This window comes from Schistocerca piceifrons, unplaced genomic scaffold (assembly GCF_021461385.2).
Source record: "Schistocerca piceifrons isolate TAMUIC-IGC-003096 unplaced genomic scaffold, iqSchPice1.1 HiC_scaffold_943, whole genome shotgun sequence".
NCBI classification, from domain to species: Eukaryota; Metazoa; Arthropoda; class Insecta; order Orthoptera; family Acrididae; genus Schistocerca; species Schistocerca piceifrons.
Window position 1 is genome coordinate 1212501 of NW_025729216.1, and position 10000 is coordinate 1222500.

Below are 10000 nucleotides of genomic sequence, written 5' to 3' on the forward strand. Positions count from 1 at the left end.
CGACCATAGCACCCATTCTCCAGTGGCTCTGCCGCACGAAGCCGTGGACCGGCAATGACTCCACCCGCACCCGTTCGTGGACCACCCCAACCGCCAAACGCGCACCTCCAGCGGATGAACGGCGGACGTTTCCCGCACTCGTAAAGTGCAATCCACCCCTATAACTTGCGTTTCATGAAGAGTTATTTCCAATATGCGACATTCCCGCTGTCCCTATACATGAGCCGCGACCTGTACCACTTACGAGCGAGAGACGCGATCGCGTTGCTCACTGTACGGCGTCCGATACCGAGCCATCAGCATGTCGGTCCCCATTCGCGTTGCACTCGCACTCGCACTCGCACTCGCAGTCGCAAAAACGTGGGGCAAATATATTACGCGGAAGAGTTATAACAGACCGAGCCCCACTGCATGGGGGGAGTCTTTGTCACTAATGTACACAGATGGAACATTTTGGACTGGAACCAGATTACCCGTACACACGGCGCTGATTAGTAATCAATGCAGAGCCATCAAATTACAGAATATATATACAACTGTCCGTATACATGCTGAAAGAGTGTGCCCACAATGGGAACCACACGTCAGCCAGACACTCTCATCACGCACCACTCTCTGCTTCTAACGGGCGCACATACAATATGTAAGCACCAGCATGGAACAACATCCAGTGCATCCTCTCCGCCACATTACACAATCCACACTATCACAACCAGACCAGGAGGTCCATGCGGAAAATAGAATATCCCCCCCTTTCGACATCCACCATTGCGCAGATAAGGCACCAATACCCACACATGTCCTATACAACGGTGCACCCAACATCACAATAGTACCTCCTGTCACAGCCCACAAACAATGACCTGAGTCAAAGACACAGGTCTGACACAAGCATAGAATTGGAGCGCCGCCTCTAATAAGCCAAAGGTGCATCCTGACGTGACAAATCTCATCATGTCACAAGCATTCACTTACTATAATCACTATCAACGAACGTGCCGCCCCCGCCCCCCCCCCTACACCTTTCCTTACAACAACGTGTAACCTAACCTAACCTATGTTGTGCCTTAACCTAACCCATGTTGTGCCTTAACCTAACCCATGTTGTGCCTTAACCTAACCCATGTTGTGCCTTAACCTAACCCATGTTGTGCCTTAACCTAACCCATGTTGTGCCTTAACCTAACCCATGTTGTGCCTTAACCTAACCCATGTTGTGCCTTAACCTAACCCATGTTGTGCCTTAACCTAACCCATGTTGTGCCTTAACCTAACCCATGTTGTGCCTTAACCTAACCCATGTTGTGCCTTAACCTAACCCATGTTGTACCTTAACCTAACCCATGTTGTACCTTAACCTAACCCATGTTGTACCTTAACCTAACCCATGTTGTACCCTAACCTAACCCATGTTGTCCCCTAACCTAACCCATGTTGTCCCCTAACCTAACCCATGTTGTCCCCTAACCTAACCCATGTTGTCCCCTAACCTAACCCATGTTGTCCCCTAACCTAACCCATGTTGTCCCCTAACCTAACCCATGTTGTCCCCTAACCTAACCCATGTTGTCCCCTAACCTAACCCATGTTGTGCCTTAACCTAACCCATGTTGTGCCTTAACCTAACCCATGTTGTCCCCTAACCTAACCCATGTTGTCCCCTAACCTAACCCATGTTGTCCCCTAACCTAACCCACGTTGTCCGCTAACGTAACCCACGTTGTCGCCTAAACCTGCTCTGTAATTGTTATACGACTCGTTCAATTAGTGTAGTGTTGCCCACCCGCAACCCTCGCAATATAGTTCGCTACTCGCACTGCCCGCTCCCCTGTGTATCGCTTCATGTTAAACACCTTGCAAGTCTTGCTGACTTTCCACATGCTCCTGCTGTACACTGTAATGTGGATGGCAGCAGGACGTACATGCCGCCCCCCCCCACCCCTCCCCACGTCCCCACGTCCCCACCTTGCCCCCTGCCTTCGCAAGCTGGTTGGTGACAAGTTTGCATGTTCAATGCCCTTCGCATGCGACGTACGCAGGCTACGTTGTGGTGCGGCCTGTGTCAACTGTCCGCTGATGTCGTACGCGTGAACCACAATCTGTACTGCACATTCGTCCTTATGTACTGAATGATACATCGTGGCACATGTGTGACCGTACAACGACTGCGCCCAAAAACGGCGGACCATACAGTGCAAATATTGTGCACGCAGCTACGTGTCGTCTCCCTATGAGAGCTGGATTGCAGTGTGGTACGCCATAGAGACGTGTGGGAGGAACGGACGCCGTGGATGGCGATCAGCATGAGCTGTCTGTTGATGTATTCGGACCTAGTCGTCTCTCCTCACACACCGTGATGGCATGGTGCACCGCGTTCCATATCTGCGACATGCTACAGAGGCCGGTTGACAGTCGTTCGAGCAATGGACATCGCATACGTACGGGGGCCACCTTCCACGTATTGTCTAGGCGTGCACATTTTGTTGCGTGTATGTGGGCAGACGTAGTGTGGCGTGACACCTGACACAGGCATGCAATAATCGTTGAAGTTGCAAATGGCGATGGACGCCTGCGTTTTCTGGTGAAGTTACGCAAATGAAGAAATGGTAACCTGTTGTGGTGCGGTTGTTCTCGCTAGGGGTGAATCGGTGATGGCGACGATAGGTTGAGGTACTAACCGGTTGTTCCAGCGATACCCACCATGCCGACGAAACTGAACGGCATCTGGGTGTGAAGCGATACGCGGCGGTGGCTGGGTGGGACCGTCCCCGGCCGGTGAGGGGGCGCCTCCCGGCGTGCTGGCCGCGCGGTGCGTGGGCGCACGCGCTACAGCCGGCTGGTGGGGGCGGCCAGTGGCAGGCGCGCCGGCCGACGGACGCGGCAGGCGTCGCAGCTGCGCGCCGGCGCACCCTGCGCGCGGCGCCGTGCGGCCAAAGTAGGTCCTCGCGGGCCCGGTGCGAAGCGCGGTGGACATCTTCAGTGTGCTGGTCCGATTGAGGACTGTGTGCGTTGAGGATGCGCCGCCGCCCGGCGCTCGGCGCCGCGACGCCGTCTGCTGCTCGGTCGCCCCAGCGGTTCTCGCTGGTGGTTTGTATCGCAGCTGTGCGGATGTGTTGGCGCGTGCGCTGTGCTGGGAGAGTTCGCTTCGGCACCCAAGTGGGGCTTTTGTCCTTCTGTGGCGCTGGCGTTGGAGCTGCCGGTCACCGTAGGTGGCGCGTGTTGTCTCCCGCCGGCAATGCCACGACAGCACGCTCCCGGGCCTCTGTCGGCAGCGGCAAGCTCAGTTGGGAGCACGGGTGGTCGCACCGAAAGCGTCTACTCGCCTAACTCCGGGCGATTGCGCCTCTCTCGAACCCGACCAAGTACTTGGGACGGCGCTGCGCGCCGCCGGGACCTGAGAGGGTTTCGAGGTGTATTGTGCAGGGGAGCTCAGCCTCCTCCTGTTTGCAGAATGATTGAGCGGACGCTTGCGTGTTCGCGCGGGCCCCCGGGACACACTCCCGGGCGGCCGGCTGCTCAGCTCTATTTGACGCAGCTCCCTGGTTGATCCTGCCAGTAGTCATATGCTTGTCTCAAAGATTAAGCCATGCATGTCTCAGTACAAGCCGCATTAAGGTGAAACCGCGAATGGCTCATTAAATCAGTTATGGTTCCTTAGATCGTACCCACGTTACTTGGATAACTGTGGTAATTCTAGAGCTAATACATGCAAACAGAGTCCCGACCAGAGATGGAAGGGACGCTTTTATTAGATCAAAACCAATCGGTCGGCTCGTCCGGTCCGTTTGCCTTGGTGACTCTGAATAACTTTGGGCTGATCGCACGGTCCTCGTACCGGCGACGCATCTTTCAAATGTCTGCCTTATCAACTGTCGATGGTAGGTTCTGCGCCTACCATGGTTGTAACGGGTAACGGGGAATCAGGGTTCGATTCCGGAGAGGGAGCCTGAGAAACGGCTACCACATCCAAGGAAGGCAGCAGGCGCGCAAATTACCCACTCCCGGCACGGGGAGGTAGTGACGAAAAATAACGATACGGGACTCATCCGAGGCCCCGTAATCGGAATGAGTACACTTTAAATCCTTTAACGAGTATCTATTGGAGGGCAAGTCTGGTGCCAGCAGCCGCGGTAATTCCAGCTCCAATAGCGTATATTAAAGTTGTTGCGGTTAAAAAGCTCGTAGTTGGATTTGTGTCCCACGCTGTTGGTTCACCGCCCGTCGGTGTTTAACTGGCATGTATCGTGGGACGTCCTGCCGGTGGGGCGAGCTGAAGGCGTGCGACCGCCCCGTGCGTGCTCGTGCGTCCCGAGGCGGACCCCGTTGAAATCCTACCAGGGTGCTCTTTATTGAGTGTCTCGGTGGGCCGGCACGTTTACTTTGAACAAATTAGAGTGCTTAAAGCAGGCAAGCCCGCCTGAATACTGTGTGCATGGAATAATGGAATAGGACCTCGGTTCTATTTTGTTGGTTTTCGGAACCCGAGGTAATGATTAATAGGGACAGGCGGGGGCATTCGTATTGCGACGTTAGAGGTGAAATTCTTGGATCGTCGCAAGACGAACAGAAGCGAAAGCATTTGCCAAGTATGTTTTCATTAATCAAGAACGAAAGTTAGAGGTTCGAAGGCGATCAGATACCGCCCTAGTTCTAACCATAAACGATGCCAGCCAGCGATCCGCCGCAGTTCCTCCGATGACTCGGCGGGCAGCCTCCGGGAAACCAAAGCTTTTGGGTTCCGGGGGAAGTATGGTTGCAAAGCTGAAACTTAAAGGAATTGACGGAAGGGCACCACCAGGAGTGGAGCCTGCGGCTTAATTTGACTCAACACGGGAAACCTCACCAGGCCCGGACACCGGAAGGATTGACAGATTGATAGCTCTTTCTTGATTCGGTGGGTGGTGGTGCATGGCCGTTCTTAGTTGGTGGAGCGATTTGTCTGGTTAATTCCGATAACGAACGAGACTCTAGCCTGCTAACTAGTCGCGTGACATCCTTCGTGCTGTCAGCGATTACTTTTCTTCTTAGAGGGACAGGCGGCTTCTAGCCGCACGAGATTGAGCAATAACAGGTCTGTGATGCCCTTAGATGTTCTGGGCCGCACGCGCGCTACACTGAAGGAATCAGCGTGTCTTCCTAGGCCGAAACGTCGGGGTAACCCGCTGAACCTCCTTCGTGCTAGGGATTGGGGCTTGCAATTGTTCCCCATGAACGAGGAATTCCCAGTAAGCGCGAGTCATAAGCTCGCGTTGATTACGTCCCTGCCCTTTGTACACACCGCCCGTCGCTACTACCGATTGAATGATTTAGTGAGGTCTTCGGACTGGTACGCGGCATTGACTCTGTCGTTGCCGATGCTACCGGAAAGATGACCAAACTTGATCATTTAGAGGAAGTAAAAGTCGTAACAAGGTTTCCGTAGGTGAACCTGCGGAAGGATCATTACCGACTAGACTGCATGTCTTTCGATGTGCGTGTCGTGTCGCGCAACACGCTACCTGTACGGCTCGCAGTAGCCGTGCGCCGCGTGCGGAACCACGCGTGCCTCTCAAAACTAGCGGCAATGTTGTGTGGTACGAGCGCTGAAGCGCTGGAGCGGCTGGCGTGCGGCACCTGGCGCCTGGCGCCGGTTTTGAATGACTTTCGCCCGAGTGCCTGTCCGCTTCGGTGTGGAGCCGTACGACGCCCGTCGGCCGTGAGGCCGTTGGACACAGAACGCTGGAACAGGGGCCGCCACACGCCTCACTCCCGCCTATGCGACCGTCTCGAAAGAGGCGGCGGAAACTGAGAAAAGATCACCCAGGACGGTGGATCACTCGGCTCGTGGGTCGATGAAGAACGCAGCAAATTGCGCGTCGACATGTGAACTGCAGGACACATGAACATCGACGTTTCGAACGCACATTGCGGTCCATGGATTCCGTTCCCGGGCCACGTCTGGCTGAGGGTCGGCTACGTATACTGAAGCGCGCGGCGTTTGCCCCGCTTCGCAGACCTGGGAGTGTCGCGGCCGCCTGTGGGGCCGGCCGCGTCTCCTCAAACGTGCGATGCGCGCCCGTCGCCTGGCGGTTCGCATACCGGTACTTTCTCGGTAGCGTGCACAGCCGGCTGGCGGTGTGGCGTGCGACACCTCGTACAACGACCTCAGAGCAGGCGAGACTACCCGCTGAATTTAAGCATATTACTAAGCGGAGGAAAAGAAACTAACAAGGATTCCCCCAGTAGCGGCGAGCGAACAGGGAAGAGTCCAGCACCGAACCCCGCAGGCTGCCGCCTGTCGTGGCATGTGGTGTTTGGGAGGGTCCACTACCCCGACGCCTCGCGCCGAGCCCAAGTCCAACTTGAATGAGGCCACGGCCCGTAGAGGGTGCCAGGCCCGTAGCGGCCGGTGCGAGCGTCGGCGGGACCTCTCCTTCGAGTCGGGTTGCTTGAGAGTGCAGCTCCAAGTGGGTGGTAAACTCCATCTGAGACTAAATATGACCACGAGACCGATAGCGAACAAGTACCGTGAGGGAAAGTTGAAAAGAAGTTTGAAGAGAGAGTTCAAAAGTACGTGAAACCGTTCTGGGGTAAACGTGAGAAGTCCGAAAGGTCGAACGGGTGAGATTCACGCCCATCCGGCCACTGGCCTCCGCCCTCGGCAGATGGGGCCGGCCGCCCGCGCGGAGCAATCCGCGGCGGGGTCGTGTCCGGTTGCCTTTCCACTCGCCGCGGGGTGGGGCCGTTCCGGTGTGCGGTGGGCCGCACTTCTCCCCTAGTAGGACGTCGCGACCCGCTGGGTGCCGGCCTACGGCCCGGGTGCGCAGCCTGTCCTTCCGCGGGCCTCGGTTCGCGTCTGTTGGGCAGAGCCCCGGTGTCCTGGCTGGCTGCCCGGCGGTATATCTGGAGGAGTCGATTCGCCCCTTTGGGCGCTCGGGCTCCCGGCAAGCGCGCGCGGTTCTTCCCGGATGACGGACCTACCTGGCCCGGCCCCGGACCCGCGCCGCTGTTGGCTCGGGATGCTCTCGGGCGGAATAATCGCTCCCGTCAGCGGCGCTTCAGCTTTGGACAATTTCACGACCCGTCTTGAAACACGGACCAAGGAGTCTAACATGTGCGCGAGTCATTGGGCTGTACGAAACCTAAAGGCGTAATGAAAGTGAAGGTCTCGCCTTGCGCGGGCCGAGGGAGGATGGGGCTTCCCCGCCCTTCACGGGGCGGCGGCCTCCGCACTCCCGGGGCGTCTCGTCCTCATTGCGAGGTGAGGCGCACCTAGAGCGTACACGTTGGGACCCGAAAGATGGTGAACTATGCCTGGCCAGGACGAAGTCAGGGGAAACCCTGATGGAGGTCCGTAGCGATTCTGACGTGCAAATCGATCGTCGGAGCTGGGTATAGGGGCGAAAGACTAATCGAACCATCTAGTAGCTGGTTCCCTCCGAAGTTTCCCTCAGGATAGCTGGTGCTCGTACGAGTCTCATCCGGTAAAGCGAATGATTAGAGGCCTTGGGGCCGAAACGACCTCAACCTATTCTCAAACTTTAAATGGGTGAGATCTCCGGCTTGCTTGATATGCTGAAGCCGCGAGCAAACGACTCGGATCGGAGTGCCAAGTGGGCCACTTTTGGTAAGCAGAACTGGCGCTGTGGGATGAACCAAACGCCGAGTTAAGGCGCCCGAATCGACGCTCATGGGAAACCATGAAAGGCGTTGGTTGCTTAAGACAGCAGGACGGTGGCCATGGAAGTCGGAATCCGCTAAGGAGTGTGTAACAACTCACCTGCCGAAGCAACTAGCCCTGAAAATGGATGGCGCTGAAGCGTCGTGCCTATACTCGGCCGTCAGTCTGGCAGTCATGGCCGGTCCTTGCGGCCGGCCGCGAAGCCCTGACGAGTAGGAGGGTCGCGGCGGTGGGCGCAGAAGGGTCTGGGCGTGAGCCTGCCTGGAGCCGCCGTCGGTGCAGATCTTGGTGGTAGTAGCAAATACTCCAGCGAGGCCCTGGAGGGCTGACGCGGAGAAGGGTTTCGTGTGAACAGCCGTTGCACACGAGTCAGTCGATCCTAAGCCCTAGGAGAAATCCGATGTTGATGGGGGCCGTCATAGCATGATGCGCTTTGTGCTGGCCCCCGTTGGGCGAAAGGGAATCCGGTTCCTATTCCGGAACCCGGCAGCGGAACCGATACAAGTCGGGCCCCTCTTTTAGAGATGCTCGTCGGGGTAACCCAAAAGGACCCGGAGACGCCGTCGGGAGATCGGGGAAGAGTTTTCTTTTCTGCATGAGCGTTCGAGTTCCCTGGAATCCTCTAGCAGGGAGATAGGGTTTGGAACGCGAAGAGCACCGCAGTTGCGGCGGTGTCCCGATCTTCCCCTCGGACCTTGAAAATCCGGGAGAGGGCCACGTGGAGGTGTCGCGCCGGTTCGTACCCATATCCGCAGCAGGTCTCCAAGGTGAAGAGCCTCTAGTCGATAGAATAATGTAGGTAAGGGAAGTCGGCAAATTGGATCCGTAACTTCGGGATAAGGATTGGCTCTGAGGATCGGGGCGTGTCGGGCTTGGTCGGGAAGTGGGTCAGCGCTAACGTGCCGGGCCTGGGCGAGGTGAGTGCCGTAGGGGTGCCGGTAAGTGCGGGCGTTTAGCGCGGGCGTGGTCTGCTCTCGCCGTTGGTCGGCCTCGTGCTGGCCGGCGGTGCAGGATGCGCGCGCCTGCGCGGCGTTCGCGCCCCGGTGCTTCAACCTGCGTGCAGGATCCGAGCTCGGTCCCGTGCCTTGGCCTCCCACGGATCTTCCTTGCTGCGAGGCCGCGTCCGCCTTAGCGTGCTCCTCCGGGGGCGCGCGGGTGCGCGGATTCTCTTCGGCCGCCATTCAACGATCAACTCAGAACTGGCACGGACTGGGGGAATCCGACTGTCTAATTAAAACAAAGCATTGCGATGGCCCTAGCGGGTGTTGACGCAATGTGATTTCTGCCCAGTGCTCTGAATGTCAACGTGAAGAAATTCAAGCAAGCGCGGGTAAACGGCGGGAGTAACTATGACTCTCTTAAGGTGGCCAAGTGGCGGCGGTGTGGCTGCATCCGGACTTGGCTTTTCGAAGTGCGGTCTTGATGTAGTCGTGCTGCTGCTGCGAGGTGCCTTCCTTGGGTTATAGTTACAGGGAGAGTGATGCGCAATACATGGGCCTAGCCCTCTTAGCCTCTCCTCTCCTGCGGTCTTCTCCCCTTCTCGTGGGCCCGCTGATTTTCGCAGAGTGGAAGACCGCACCAGGGGCTTGGGGGGGTTACCAGCCCCCCCTCGCATTATCCCTTTATAGTTGGGGGCAGCCGACAAGAAACAAGAGATGGTGGCCCTTCCGCTGAAGGTGCCACCCCAGCTACCCCAGCACCTATCCGGCCAACCGGCCGTAACGAAAATGCGATAGTTTGTGTAGCTCCCTTTGCTTGCAGTGAGTGCCACCGCACTTTTACCACGAAGAACGGTCTCGGGGTCCATCGCCGCCGCCAACACCCTGCGGCCGCCAACGCTGAGATCGTGACGGAGAGGCATCGCGCGAGGTGGACGGAGGAAGAAGTCCTGTCGCTCGCCAAGGCAGAGGCCGAACTGTTCCTTGAGAGGGACGCCCGGTTCTTCTTTGTAAATCAAGAACTTACCAGGATGTTCCCCGACCGAACGCTTGAGGCAATCAAGTGCCGACGGCGGCAAGCTGCCCACAAGCGGCTTGTCCGCCAATTCATGGAGGCACTTGAGATCGGTCGGGGCGAAGAGCCGGCGTCCCGCCGTGGAGCAGCGAGCTCGCTGCCTGACGCGGGCGAGGCCGCTGCGCCGCCCGTCGACGCAGCCGAGGACTTCGCGGCCGACACCACCGGGCCACCGCCGGAGGGGCCGACTGACGCCGCCATCTGGGAGCATCTGGCGGGGCTGCCTGCTTCCGCCCAGCGTTTCTCTGCCCTGGATCGAGTCATTGGTCTGGGGCGGGGCACGCCGCCCGATGTCATCCTGGGCATGCTCCCGGATGCCCTTGCGTC

The 10000-nt window shown here is 57.7% G+C and overlaps 2 non-coding genes and 1 pseudogene across 2 annotated transcripts; all 3 read left to right on the forward strand.

Annotated features, from left to right (window-relative positions):
* Positions 1 to 3536: 3536 nt before the first annotated feature.
* LOC124772954 lies at positions 3537 to 5445 on the forward strand. The gene has a single exon (XR_007014405.1). It is a non-coding gene; the product is annotated as a small subunit ribosomal RNA (ribosomal RNA).
* A 351-nt stretch (positions 5446 to 5796) lies between these two features.
* Positions 5797 to 5951, forward strand: LOC124772643. The gene has a single exon (XR_007014112.1). It is a non-coding gene; the product is annotated as a 5.8S ribosomal RNA (ribosomal RNA).
* Positions 5952 to 6139: 188 nt separating this feature from the next.
* Positions 6140 to 10000, forward strand: part of LOC124772560 — a 7470-nt pseudogene continuing 3609 nt past the window's right edge.